The 15,591-nt window shown below is 41.8% G+C and overlaps 1 pseudogene; it reads right to left on the bottom strand.

Annotated features, from left to right (window-relative positions):
- Positions 1-1,663: 1,663 nt before the first annotated feature.
- Positions 1,664-15,024, bottom strand: LOC138929731 (C4b-binding protein alpha chain-like; annotated as a pseudogene).
- Between the last annotated feature and the right edge of the window lie 567 nt (positions 15,025-15,591).

Raw genomic sequence — 15,591 nt, 5'->3', positions numbered from 1 at the left:
GATCAAGATGCTGTGACAAACCAGAGGCTAGTCACAGTAGCTAAGTATGAGTGAGAATGACATTTGGGGAGGCAAAAAGTTGGAAGAAGAGGTGACCATCAGAAATTATAAGGCTTCCAAGAATAAACAAAGCTGTAAGAGAGACATATGTGGGACAAGCATTGAAAGTTCCACCCAGGCCCTCAGACCCTTTTCTCTTTTCTGTATTCTCCTCTGCAGGCTTCTGTGTGCTCTGATTTCTTAGAGTCTTACCTCCTACTCTTTGGGGAGGACTTGCCCCAGGCTGCTGACCAGCTCTGAAGTCACACAAAGAGCTGGATGCCCTGGAGGGCTGTGTGTCCAGAGAGTGTCCCTTCACCAATAACTGACTGGTACAGCAGAATGAAAGCCCTTTACCTGGAATTGGGACAGAATATACACAAACTTATGGTCCAGGACTCCCTTTTGGATTAAGGATAAGTCACCCTCCATATGACTTTGCCTAGTCGCCCTACAAGGTGCCTTCTCTGTTCCATTCTACTTGTGCTTAGTCTCTCAGTCCTGTCTGACTTGTTGCAACCCCATAGACTGTAGCCCACAAGGCTCCTCTGTCCATGGGATTCTCCAGGCAACAATACTGGAGCGGGTTGCAATGCCCTCCTCCTGGGCATCTTCCCAACCCAGGGATTGGACCCAGGTCTCCTGCATCACAAGCAGATTCTTTACTGTCTGAGCCACCAAGGAAGCCCATGAATACTGGAGTGGGTAGCCTATCCCTTCTCCAAGTGATCTTCCTAACCCAGGAATCATAGCCGGGTCTCCTGCATTGCAGGTAGATTCTTTACCAGCTGAGCCACAAGGGAAGCCCTTTCCATCCTGCTTACCCTACTCCTTTTCCTATTTCTCCTTGGAGAACTCAGAAAAGTTCCTTAAAAACTCACTTGCACATAAATTCTTTTCTTAGGATCTGCTTCTGGAGAACCGGTCCTAAAAGAAACACTAAAAGCTATTTTAATGGAAATATTAAAGAGCGATCACCCTAGATTGAAAGATTTGGGCATGCCCAAGAGGAATACTTGGGTTGCATACAGACTTTCAAAAGCGTTCAAGTTGGTTATTATTGAATGCCAAGCAAAACCAAGTGTACCTTAAATATAAAGAGGAACTGAGAAGTTGTTCCAGAGCAAACACTGGTGATCAACAGAGAGAGAAAGCAGAAGACAGAGGAAGATGTGCTATTTGACCTGGGCACTGAAGAATGAGTAGGAAGTGAAAGTGTAGTATAAATATATCTCATACGAGGTGCTAGTATGTAAAAGAGAAAAGAATGTTAACCAGAGAAACATTAGGAAGTGAGTGATATAGATCCTTAATTTCTCATTACAAGGGAATCAAAGTAAAAACAAAGACACTGGACTCTTGACAGGTGATTCTTTAATTCTCCCATATGAACAAATCCAGGGAAACAGAAGCTTAAGATGAGACAGAATATCAATGATCAATAGTTCCACACTATCAGTGGCATCAAAAAATATCAAAGATCCTTCAAATATAAGTATTTTTTCAGTGAATAATAGCGCTGAAGGAACGGTACAGTTGCTAATGAGAAAAATGTACCCAATTCTCTATTTTTAAAGGGAAGGGAAGGGAAAGAGATGTACTGATTTTTAACAGGTGCTCAACTTCAAGTCTGTACACCCAGTCCTTCAATCTCCAGAGACAGTTTATATTCCTCCAGGGCCATTTTTACATCCTCAGGACTTGGGAGACACTGCGTGAGTTTCCTGCCTGTGAGCACTCGCTCACAGCCCATGCGAACTTCCTGAAAGAGATAAAGGATGGTTTGAGAGGTTTCTTTCCAAACTGAAAGTATAAGTTTCCTTCAGGATGCCTACCAATGACAGTAAAGTTGGAATATCAAGACCCTCCATAGCACTGATGCAAAAAATTAAAAGATACTTTGTACATCTCAGCAAAGTATTCATCTTAAGATCTGACCAGCACTGCTCTTGAAACAGCAGTGAAATTATCTAAACAGAGAAGAAACAGCACTGCCAAAGATACCCAGGGAACTTCTTCAGGATCAACTGAAGGGATGGATCTGATGTCTATGCAAAATCATAACATTTGTTGTAGAAATACCTGTATCTATGGAACCCTCCTATCTAGGGGCTTGGTCCACCTTGCTATAACATAAGGGAATTAGAATTTGCCTTATGAGCTCACCATGTACTTTGAGAGTAAAAGTGCTGATGCTGAAATTGATTTAAACAACTCAGAAATGAGTCCTGATACAACTCAAACTTCATCAGTGTCAGCTGGGACAGTGCTCTGGAGCAGGTTACCATTTATAGAATGTGATAGAACACCTGAGGTGTGCCACTTACCCACTCACACTTGGGTACTTCTAGGTACCACATTCCATTCTCTGAGCAGATGATATTTGGAGAGCTGACCATACAAAAGCCAGAGTCACATGGACAGTAACGTTTTCAGGCTCAACATACTGATCCTTGTCCACAAAAAAAAGTTCTATCTTCTACCTCTGGATTCAGACACAAATCTGTAATGAGTGAGTGAGTGAGTGAAGTGGCTCAGTCATGTCCGACTCTTTGCGACATCGTGGACTACCAGGCTCCTCCATCCATGGGATTCTCCAGGCAAGAATACTGGAGTGGGTTACCATTTCCTTCTCCAGGGGATCTTCCCGACCCAAGGATCGAACCCGGGTCTCCTGCATTGGAGGCAGACGCTTTAACCTCTGAGCCACCAGGGAAGCCCATGGGAACCATAGTGCCAGAATATACATGATGGTCCTACTGTCTTAGCAAGGGCCATCAGTAAAGTGGAGTTACCTTTACACTGAGGCCCTGGAGGTGACCAATGTGAATTTCTGCAGGTGATTTTTTCTTCTTCAACCAGAATATATCCTTCATCACCCTTATAGTGCACCACAGTAGTAAAGGATAAAAATGAACTCCCATCTTCATAGATTTATGTGCAATCCTAAGAAACACGCTGCAGTCTTGAATGGGGAAAGAGAAGGGTAGATGAGAATGAGGTAGTTTAACTAGCTATTCAGAGGGAGGGACTCTTCATATTTTAGAGAACAAGGTCATTAAATTATATTACTGAGGTATGTTTCATGTCCTTAAGAAAATCACTATGTGCATGCTAAGTCGATTCAGTTGTGCCTGACTCTTTGTGACACTGTGGAAAGTAGCCCACAAGGCTCCTCTGTCCATGGAATTTCCCAGGCAAGAACACTGGAGTGGATTGCCATGCCCTCCTCCAGGGGATCTTCTCAATCCTGGTATTAAACTATGTCTCCGGCGGCTCCTGCACTGCAGGTGGATTCTTTACTGTTGAGCTGCCGGGGAAGCCCAAGAAAATCACTAGGAATGATTCAAACCAACATTAGAGCAAAAGAAACACAACCTTCAATTCAGTTCAGTCACTCAGTCGTGTCCAGTTCTTTGCAATCCCATGGACTGCAGCACACAAGGTTTCCTTGTCCATCACCATCTCTCGGAGTTTACTCAAACTCATGTCCATTGAGTCAGTGATGCCATCCAACCATCTCATCCTCTGTGGTCCCCTTCTCTTCCCACGTTCAATCTTTCCCAGCAACAGGGTCTTTTGCAGTGAGTCAGTTCTTCACATCAAGTGGCCAAAGTATTCGAGTTTCAGCTTCAGTATCAATCCTTAGACTGATTTCCTTCAGGATGGACTGGTTGGATCTTCTTGCTGTCCAAGAGACTCTCAAGAGTCATCTCCAGCGCCACAGTTCAAAAGCATCGATTCTTCAGAGCTCAGCTTTCTTCACAGTCCAACTCTCACATCCATACATGACTACTGGAAAAACCATAGCTTTGACTAGACTAAACCTTATTGGCAAAATAATGTCTCTGCTTTTTAACATGCTGCCTAGGTTGGTCATAAGTTTTCTACCGAGGAGCAAGCATCTTAATTTCATGGCTTCAGTCACCATCTTCAGTGATTTTGGAGCCCCGCAAAATAAAGTCTCTCACTGTTTCCATTGTTTCCTGACCTATTTGTCATGAAGTGATGGGATCAGATGCCATGATCTTCGTTTCCCGAATGTTGAGTTTTAAGCCAAGTTTTTCACTCTCCTCTTTCACTTTCATCAAGAGGCTCTTTAGCTCCTCTTCACTTTCTGCCATAAGGGTGGTGTCAACTGCATATCTGAGGTTATTGATATTTCTCCTGGCAATCTTGATTCCAGCTTGTGTTTCTTCCAGTCCAGCGTTTCTCATGATGTACTCTGCATATAAGTTAAATAAGCAGGGTGACAATATACAGCCTTGACGTACTCCTTTTCCTATTCCGAACCAGTCTGTTGTTCCATGTCCAGTTCTAACTGTTGCTTCCTGGCCTGTATATAGATTACTCAAGAGGCAGGTCAGGTGATCCGGTATTCCCACCTCTTTCAGAATTTTCCACAGTTTATTGTGATCCACACCATCAAAGGCTTTGGCGTAGTCAATAAAGCAGAAATAGATGTTTTTCTGGAACTCTTTCGCTTTTTCCATGATCCAGTGGATGTTGGCAATTTGATCTCTGGTTCCTCTCCCTTTTCTAAAACCACCTTGAACAACAGGAAGTTCACGGTTCACGTATTGCTGAAGCCTGGCTTAGAGAATTTTGAGCATTACTCTACTAGCATGTGAGATGAGTGCAATTGTGTGGTAGTCTGAGCATTCTTTGGCATTGCCTTTCTTTGGGATTGGAATGAAAACTGACCTTTTCCAGTCCTGTGGCCACTGCTGACTGTTCCAAATTTGCTGGCATATTGAGTGCAGCACATTCACAGCATCATCTTTCAGGATTTGAAACAGCTCAACTGGAATTCCATCACTTCCACTAGCTTTGCTCATAGTGATGCTTTTTAAGGCCCACTTGACTTCACATTCCAGGATGTCTAGCTCTAGATGAGTGATCACACCATCATGATTATCTGGGTTGTGAAGATCTCTTTTGTACAGTTCTTCTGTGTATTCTTGCCACCTCTTCTTAATATCTTCTGCTTCTCTTTCGTCCACACCATTTCTGTCTTTTATCGAGCCCATCTTTGCATGAAATGTTCCCTTGGTATCTCTAATTTTCTTGAACAGATCTCTAGTCTTTCCCATTCTGTTCTTTTCCTCGATTTCTTTGCACTGATCGCTGAAGAAGGCTTTCTTATCTCTTCTTTCTATTCTCTGGAACTCTGCATTCAGATGCTTATATCTTTCCTTTTCTCCTTTGTTTTTCGCCTCTCTTCTTTTTTTGTAAGGCCTCCCCCGACAGCCATTTTGCTTTTTTGCATTTCTTTTCAATGGGGATGGTCTTGATCCCTGTCTCCTGTACAATGTCACGAACCTCATTCCATAGTTCATCAGGCACTCTGTCTATCAGATCTAGGCCCTTAAAACTATTTCTCACTTCCACTGTATAATCATAAGGGATTTGATTTAGGTCATACTTGAATGATCTAGCGGTTTTCCCTACTTTCTTCAATTAAGTCTGAATTTGGTAATAAGGAGTCCATGATCTGAGCGACAGTCAGCTCCTGGTCTTGTTTCTCCTAGTAGGAGTCATTCCCTCAGGACAAGAATTCTAAAGAGATTTTTTTTTTCCTTCAAGCTTTCTTTATTGTTTGGGAGTTAAACTGGTTGGAGCCAGTTAACTTTCTATTGACATAATGTACTTAATGGCACAATTGAAGGCTCATAATTTTCATAAATACCCTCTTATTTCTTATTAATGGGTTTGAAAGGTTGGTCAGCCAGTATAATAAGGGTCAGTTCGGTTCAGTCACTCAGTCATGTCCGACTATTTCCGACCCCATGAATTGCAGCACGCTAGGCCTCCCTTTCCAACACCAACTCCCGGAGTTTACCCAAACTCGTGTCTATTGAGCCGGTGATGCCATCCAGCCATCTCATCCTGTCGTCCCCTTCTCCTCCTGTCCCCAATCCCTCCCAGCATCAAAGTCTTTTCCAGTGAGCCAACTCTTCACAGGAGGTGGCCAAAGAATTGGAGTTTCAACTTTAGCATCATTCCTTCCAAAGAATACCCAGGACTGATTTCCTTTAGAATGGTCTTCTTGGATCTCCTTGCAGTGCAAGGGACTCTCAAGAGTCTTCTCCAACACCACAGTTCAAAAGCATCAATTCTTTGGCATTCAGCTTTATTCACAGTTCAAATTTCACATCCATACATGACCACTGGAAAAACCATAGCCTTGACTAGATGGACCTTTGTTGGCAAACTAATATCTCTGCTTTTGAATATGCTATCTAGGTTGGTCATAACTTTCCTAACAAGGAGTAAGCGTCTTTTAATTTCATGGCTGTAATCACCATTTGCAGTGATTTTGGAGCCCCAAAAAATAAAGTCTGACACTGTTTCCACTGTTTCCCCATATATTTCCCATGAATTGATGGGATCAGATGCCATGATCTTCGTTTCCTGAATGTTGAGTTTTAAGCCAACTTTTTCACTCTCTTCTTTCACTTTCATCAAGAGGCTTTTTAGTTCCTCTTCACTTTCTGCCATAAGGGTGGTGTCAACTGCATATCTGAGGTTATTGATATTTCTCCTGGCAATCTTGATTCCAGCTTGTGCTTCTTCCAGCCCAGCATTTCTCATGATGTACTCTGCATATAAGTTAAATAAGCAGGGTGACAATATACAGCCTTGACGTACTCCTTTTCCTATTCCGAACCAGTCTGTTGTTCCATGTACAGTTCTAACTGTTGCTTGCTGACTTGCATATAGGTTTCTCAAGAGGCAGGTCAGGTGGTCTGGTGTTCCCATCTCTTTCAGAATTTTCCATTGTTTTTTGTGATCCACACAGTCAAAGTCTTTGACATAGTTAATAAAGCAGAAATAGATATTTTTCTGGAACTCTCTTCCTTTTTCCATGATCCAGAGGATGTTGGCAATTTGATCTGTGGTTCCTCTGCCTTTCCTAAAACCAGCTTGAACATGTGGAAGTTCATGGTTCACGTATTGCTGAAGCCTGACTTGGAGAATTTTGAGCATTACTTTATGGGAGTTGGCATGTAAATCAAAGCAACATAAATTTTTTGACCAGAGTAACCAAATCCTCATTGAGACCTTTTAAAAAGGTGGAGTTAAGCATGAATCATTTTGCTGGTTAGAGAATGATTCAGGTGTCAAGCCTGAATATTGCAAAAAGTGTTTTGTTTTGTTTTTCCCCCAATCTCCCATAATAGCCTGGATCGATTCATTCAATCCTTGCTTGCATTGTTAAATCATTGTCCACTTTACAGTGTTTGAAGAATGCTGGGAGAGGTTTGAGCAATTTTTGAGCTATTTCCGTCAGTACAAACCTCTGGACTATGAGATTCAAAGTCCATTAAGGGGCATTTCCACCCTGTTTTCTATATTCATTCCCTTGCTTTGCTTTCAGAAACTAACAGCTGTATTAGTTTACATCGATCTGAAAACCCAGACTTGTAGGTCTGGATGGTTAATTCAAATTCCTTCAGTTCAGTTCAGTTCCGTTCAGTTCAGTTGCTCAGTCATGTCCGACTCTTTGTGACACCATGAATCGCAGCACGCCAGGCCTCCCTGTCCATCACCATCCCCCGGAGTTCACTCAGACTCACATCCATTGAGTCCGTGATGCCATCCAGCCATCTCATCCTCTGTCTTCCCCTTCTCCTCCTGCCCCCAATCCCTCCCAGCATCAGAGTCTTTTCCAATGAGTCAACCCTTCGCATGAGGTGGCCAAAGTAGTGGAGTTTCAGCTTTAGCATCATTCCTTCCAAAGAAATCCCAGAGTTGATCTCCTTCAGAATTAGTAAATCCCAAAGGGTCCTGACTTGGATTGGGAAATTCCTTGGCTAAGGCCTTAAATGCTGTTCATGTCCAAGGTGTATAGATTAGAACCGAGGATGATACATTTCTCCTGCAATGGTTTCCCCTCAAGGAAGCTATAATCAGTTCTGCCTTTTTGTATTTAATCTTCCTTTGCTGGGCAAAAGGGAGCAGCAGGAAGTGGAAGAGTTGGAAGAGAAAAGGGCATCTGGGCCAGGCAGTTGAGATAGAAGAGGATTCACAGAAGGAGCAGAGGGAGAGGCAGTGTCAGTGCTGGCCGCCTTCTTAGTTCTGACACAGTTTCAAGCAACTTCTAGTTGGATTCCTGCAAAGAAGTTCCATTATTGTTTCCTCTTTTAGAAGCGTCTAGATGCCAAAGTAAACATTCCATTCAGTCTGCTTGATTTTATAACCAGCTTTTTCTAACGGTGCATGTCAAAATAACAATTTTGGAATATTAACAGTCCTCCAGTTTGGCCATTTTAGATAGAGATCTCCTTTAGTATAATTTCCCCAATTTGGTATATAGTTTCAAGTACAAGTCTTGTAGCACTAGATGGAGTGTTAGAGGCTGCTTTTCATGTTCCTTGTTTCTGTTTGACAGGCTCTATTTCCCATTGTTAGTTGAATTTGTCATAGATGAAATTCACTAGTGAGATTGTATGGTGGGCCAGTGTGCTGTTTGTGAACTTAACTCCTCTCTGAGTCAGCCCAGAGCTGTTCAGCCCTCTTACATGTCTCAGTACCTCCCTTCAGCAGTTCAAGACCACCACAGGTCCTCAGGTCACCAAATGGCCAATTCCTTTTTTTTTTTTTACTTAATTTCTATTTATTTATTTATTTTAATTGGAGGCTAATTACTTTACATCAACATTAATCAGCATTAGGTATACATATGTCCCCTCCCTCTTGAACCACCACCACCACCCTCCCCCCGCCACCTCCTGTCCAATCCTACTCTTCCAGATTGTCCCAGAGCTTTGGGCTTCCTGCATCACACATCAAACTCCCACGGGCTATCTATTTTACACATGGTAATGTATATGTTTCAATGCTATTCCCCCAAATCATCCCACCCTCTCCTCCCAACACTGTGTTCAAAATGTCTGTGTCGCCTTTGCTGCCCTACAAGTAGGATCATCAGTACTATCTTTCTATATTCCATATATATGTGTTAATTTATGACATTTGTCTTTTTCTTTCTGACTTGCTTCACTCTGTATAATAGGCTCTAGGTTTATCCACCTCATTTGAACCGACTCTAATGTGTTCCCTTTTTATAGCTGAGTAATATTCCATTGCCTGGAGGAGGCATGGCAACCCACTCCGGTATTCTTGCCTGGAGAATCCTATGGGCAGGTTATGGTCCATAATGTCACAAAGAGTTGGACATGACTGAAGTGACTTAGCAGCAGCAGCGATATTCCTTTGTGTATATGTGCAACAACTTCCTTATCTGAATGGCCAGTTCTTATCTGTGACCCCTGGACAAGCAAGTGTTTTAATGAATGAGTGGGTTTCCCTGTAGGAGCACTGCATAATATGATGACTTGGCTTCCACCACTCCCGTCAATTTCTCAGTCACCTGAGAAAACCATAACTGGCTAGGAAGAGTCTTGTCCCTTTTCTTCAGAGCAAAGCTATCATTAATATCTTCACCTTTATCCCATAAAACTCTATTAAGGCAGCTGGATTGAGGGACATCATCAGATCAGGAAAGGCATCTTACCTAACTACTCAGCACATACCACTCAGTCTTCTATGACTGAGCAACCTTGGTATCTTTCATGTGAGCCCTGGGTATTCCTCAGTACCTTTCAACCAGGCCTCCCTGGTATCTTTCAGCCAGCCCCCCACCCAAGTATCTTTCAATTGGGTGGTAATTCCTCTGTATCTTTCAACTGAGCCCCATTCAATGTCTAGACCATAAATGGGTATGCCCTAGTATATTTCAACTGCCACCCCCCAGTATCTTTCAACTGGGAGGGGGCAGACAACCTGCTCCACTGCCAAATAAAACTCAGGATCATCAACAAATATGGTAGATCTGAGAACCAGGAGAGACTTACCAAATTCGTCTGGACTCTCTGAGGAGATGGATGGGTACCAGGGGCTGCTGCTGGTACCAAAGCTCCAGTTACTCATAGACTTCAGGTCACTTCATCAGTCATTATAACTGTTGACTTTATGCACAATATGAGAGTAGTGAGTTAAGCTTTCTTTGGGGCCATATGAGGACGGCAGCCTGACAGACAGAACCTCCAATAGCTCTGAGAAACTGTTCCATAGAGGTAGGAGGGAAGGACAATATATATGTGATTTTGGTAAAGGGGGAGTACATAAACCAAGCATGTTTTTTAAAAAAGTTTCTGCTTGTCTTGTGAAGCTTCTTCTAGTCATGAGAAGCAGTAGTCACCATGAAGGATTTTAGTGTTTTTCTAGATTTGAAAAAATACAAGAAATCGACTCATAAAATTTCAATCAAAAATGGCCACAATAAATGACAGAAATGGTATGGACCTAACAGAAGTAGAAGATATTAAGAAGAGATGGCAAGAATACACAGAAGAACAATACAAAAAAGATCTTCATGACCCAGATAATCACGATGGTGTGATCACTCACCTAAAGCCAGACATCCTGGAATGTGAAGTCAAGTGGACCTTAGGAAGCATCACTACAAACAAAGCTAGTGGAGGTGATGGAATTCCAGCTGAGCTATTTCAGGTCCTAAAAGGTGATGCTGTAAAAGGGCTGCACTCAGTATGCCAGCAAATTTGGAAAAGTCAGCCCCAGGACTGAAAAAGGTCAGTTTTCATTCCAATCCCAAAGAAAGGCAATGCCAAAGAATGTTCAAGCTACCACACAATTGCACTCATCTCATATCCTAGCCAAGTAATGCTCAACATTTTCTAAGCCAGGCTACAACAGTACATAAACCATGAACTTCCAGATATACAAGCTGGATTTAGAAAAGGCAGAGGAACCAGAAATCAAACTGCCAACATTTGTTGGATCATCAAAAGGAGCAAGAGTTCCAGAAAAACATCTGCTTCTGTTTTATTGACTATGCCAAAGCCTTTGACTGTGTGAATCACAACAACTTTGGAAAATTCTTCAAAAGATGGGACTACCAGACCACCTGACCTGCCTCCCGAGAAATCTGTATTCAGGTTAAGAAACAACAGTTAGAACCAGACATGGAACAGACTGTTTCCAAATCAGGAAAGGAGTACATCAAGGCTGTATATTGTCACCCTGTTTATTTAACTTATATGCAAAGTATATCATGCAAAATGCCAGGCTGAATGAAGCACAAGCAGGAATGAAGATTGCCGGGAGAAATATCAATAACCTCATATATGCAGATGACACCACCCTTATGGCAGAAAGCAAAGAAGAACTAAAGAGCCTCTTGATGAAAGTGAAAGAGGAGAGTGAAAAAGTTGGGTTAAAACTCAACATTCAGAAAACTAAGATCATGGCTTCTGGTCCCATCACTTCATGGCAAATAGATGGGGGAATAATGGACACAGACTTTATTTTCGGGGCTCCAAAATCACTGCAGATGGTGATTGCAGCCATAAAATTAAAAGACATTTACTCCTTGGAAGGAACGCCATGACCAACCTAGGCAGCATATTAAAGAGCAGAGACATTACTTTGCTGATAAAAGTCAGTCTAGTCAAAGCTATGGTTTTCCCAGGGCTGCTGCTAAGTTACTTCAGTCATCTCCGACTCTGTGACACCCCAAGATGGCAGTCCACTAGGTTCCCCTGTCCCTGGGATTCTCCAGGCAAGAACACGGGGGTGAGTTGCCATTTCCTTCTCCAATGCATGAAAGTGAAAAGTGAAAGGGAAGTCGCTCAGTCAAATCCGACTCTTCGCGACCCCATGAGCTGCAGCCCACCAGGCTCCTCCGTCCATGGGATTTTCCAGGCAAGAGTACTGGAGTGGGGTGCCATCACCTTCTCCAGGTTTTCCAAGTAGTCATGCGCGGATGTGAGAGTTGGACTATAAAGAAAGCCGAGCGTCGAAAAATTGATGCTTTTGAACTGTGGTGTTGGAGAAGACCCTTGAAAGTCCCTTGGACAGCAAGAAGATCCAACCAGTCAATCCTAAAAGAAAGCAGTCCTGAATATTCATTGAAAGGACTGATGCTGAAGCTGAAACTCCAATACTTGGCCACCTGATGCGAAGAACTGACTCATTGGAAAAGACCCTGATGTTGGGAAGGAATGGAGGCAGGAGGAGAAGGGGATGACAGAGGATGAGATGGTTGGATGGCATCACCAACTCAATGGACATGAGTTTGAGTAAGCTCTGGGATTGGTGATGGACAGGGAAGCCTGGCATGCTGCATTCCATGGGGTCACAAGGGTTAAGACATGACTGAGCGACTGAACTGAACTGAACTGAACAAGAACTGGACCACAAAATCAGCTCCTGAGAATATCTAACAATCTGAAGACCTGCCCTGCCAGTTTTCTGGGAGCACAGAGTGCCTCATTTCATTTCTGTTCTCCACTCTGTCCTCCTTCAGAGGGGTGTTGGAAGTCAGCAACTATAGCAGCACACGATTTAATCCTGGTAGAGGTAGATGGCAAGCACCTATGGCAAGTGCCAGCCTGTGGTTGACCAGATCGATGGAAAAAATAAAGTCAGGAAATTCACTAATACAGGTATAGTTGATTGATTGTAAGCAAAAGTACCAAGGTAAAGCAGGAAGAAGGGTAGACTTTTCAACAAATGGTACCAGAGCAATTGGCCATTCATATGCAAAAAGAAAAAAAAAATGAAAGTTTGACTCTTAACTTTTACCATATGCAAATATTAATTCAAAATGGGTCATAGACATAAATATAAAACTAATTTGAGAATTACTAGCTAGTATAATATGCATTCCTCTATGTATATACCAGGGTCTAAGCTTTGTTATAGAACTCTATCTCTAACACACACCTGCCTGAACCACAGTCACTTAACTCCTTGCAATGAGTTAATGCTAAGTCAGATTTTAATATATCATCTCACTTTTATAAAGCAGTGGCCCCCAGCTTCTTCCCCACACACCCCACCCCCAGGTCACAGAGCAGGAGGTGAGCAAGAGGTGAATGGCAGGCAAGCAAGGGAAGCTTCATCTGTTCCCCACTGGTCACATTACCTGAACTGTCCCTGCCTCCCATCACCTCCCACCATGGAAAAATTGCTTTCCACAAAACTGGTCCCCGGTGCTAAAAAGGTTGGGGACTGCTGTTAAAAAGGGGTAATGTAAAGCTGAAGCTTTTTTAAAAACTCATGAGTTGAGGTTGAAGACATAATCTATTATGTTATTCAATGTTCCTTATAAAATAACCCAAGCAATAAACTGCTTTTCTATTTTTATATCAGACCCAAAATAGTTCTCCTATACAATAATGTTTTAACAATGAATGTAAATATTTGATCCATTATATTTCCCTCTTTTGCTTGATGTTGACTTTTTAAAAATTCACAATGTGAGAGTTGCAAGTTAAGTTTTATTTGGGTGAATGAGGACTGCAGCCCAGGAAACAGCACCTTAGGCAGCTCTGAGAAACTGCTCCTAAGAAGCAGGGGAAAGGTCAGTATATATGTGATTTTGGTGAAGTGGGAGTGCATGCAATCAAACACATATATTCCCAGGTTTCTACTGGTCTCGTGAAGCCTTTGCTGGTCACAGGGAATAGTCGTCACCATGAAGGAGTTTAGTGCTTCTCTAGATATGGGGTGATACAAGAATTGGGCTCATAAAATCAGCTCCTGAAAATGCCTATCTGAAGACCTGTCCTGCCAGTTTTCCCAAGCACAGAGTGCCTCATTTGTGCTCTCCACCCTAAACTCTTTTCAGTGGTGCTGAAGGTCAGCAGCTGTAGCAGCACATGATTTAATCCTTGGAGTACCTCCACAAGTACCCATGGCAAGTGGAAATTTGCAGCTGACACTGAAAATAAACTCAATCAAAATTACTATGTAAATTAAATTTTAGTAAATTTACTTCTATCTCTAATGACTTTCATTTTCATTTTTATTTTGGCAAGCTTAAACTATGTATAGCTACTATTAATATAAACTGATATATTTCCTTTTAATTTTTAAATTATTGTTTTTACTGCATAATGTGCTTAACCTTAAAAAAATGAAAACTACTGAAGAAAACTCTTTAGCAAGAAAAAATTTCAGTTATATAAATACACATCATTTGTTATGTATAAGTGTTATAATGGGTGATATTTCATTTTATCTTTAAACCTAAAAATATCAGTATCAGAATGTTTATGATTTGCTAAAAATGATGGGAATACATGATTAGGAGCTATTCACATTCACTATTAGATCAGAGGAATTTTAAGGAAATTTTGTTCCTTTTGTGACCCTTTGCTTCCCTAAAGAGGCAGCAAAATGGCAGCTCAATTCACTGTCCATTCACATAAAATGTTATATATGAAAGATTCTGATTCATCAGCTTTCTTCTCCCAGGCTCTCTTATCAAACCTGAAGAAAGAATGGCATATACTTACAGTTTGTTTCCCTATAGTCAGAGAACAATATTCAGTGGTAGAATTTTTTTCATGGATCTTTTGTTCAGCTGTGTTAGTACCAAAGTAGCATGTCATGTAACTTCATAGACTCTTTCTTCATGACATCCATTATTCAGCACATACTGTCAGTAAACCTCTAATGTAAATATAAAGATGAATTTAAGAAGAACAATTCCATTTAAAACAAGGAGATGAATGCAACCACTCTATGTTCTAGGGATGGGAGCAATCATTTTAAGGAAGAAAGACAACAACCTTAGTGCTAAGTATGGGAAAGTAATATGGCAGTGGAAATGAGTTGAGGACCTTAGGGAGAAGCAGAGAAGCAATAATCTCATCTTGCTTGGTAGAAGTTCAAGTTAATAAAGAAGCCAGCAGGAGACTGGAGGATCCTTCTTGGAAGAAACTGAATGGTATCAGAGAGGATACCAATAAACATGGATGCTTGGAGAGTCTGCTGAATGTGTTATGGTAAAACTAAGCAGTTGAAACAAGGGTAGTAGTTCATATCTTTTTTCTGCAACAGTACAGAGGCAGAAGTGAATTCAGATTGGTCAGCAGCTTGTCCAAAGAGGTTATCAGGCCCCTTCCTCTGTTGTTCCAACATCTCCAAGCATCTTGTCCCCATAAGCATGGTGGAAGTTCATTCACCAGCACCCTGTCAGCATTTCAGCCCTCAGAGTGTGAAAGAGGAAGTGGAAAGTAAGCAGCTTCCTTCTCAGGAAAGTGAGTAGGAAGCCACACCCAGTGGGAGGTTGTTCCAAGGGAAGTTTGGCTGAGGAGCCATTTGCCCTGCTAATATCTAAAGGGGTAAGAGTAGTTCTGTTATTTACAGGAGGCAGGAAATGCTACAAAACAACACCTCCATTATGCCCCCAACAAGAAAAAAATAGCTTGCTGCCTAACTTCCTCATGTACCTAGAACCTAAATCAGTTTTTGAGGGCCTCACCCTTGAAAATGAACATACAATCCAAAATTATCATCAACCGATATTTGTGATGAATAGAAATTCCAAAGGAACTGTTATTAGTATTCTCTGAACCATGTGAGTAACCTGCACATATCTAAAGAACAGAATGCTTTTTAAAATGATGTCAACATTTTATAAAATCAATACAATTATTAAAGTATAACATCAAGGAAATATCCCCAAAGACAATGGGGGAGGGATGAGTCAGATGATGGTATAGCAGAAAATTA

The sequence above is a fragment of the Ovis canadensis genome, chromosome 12 (assembly GCF_042477335.2).
Source record: "Ovis canadensis isolate MfBH-ARS-UI-01 breed Bighorn chromosome 12, ARS-UI_OviCan_v2, whole genome shotgun sequence".
NCBI lineage: Eukaryota > Metazoa > Chordata > Mammalia > Artiodactyla > Bovidae > Ovis > Ovis canadensis.
The sequence above is the reverse complement of the archived record's forward strand: the minus strand, read 5'-3'. Positions and strand labels throughout refer to the sequence as shown.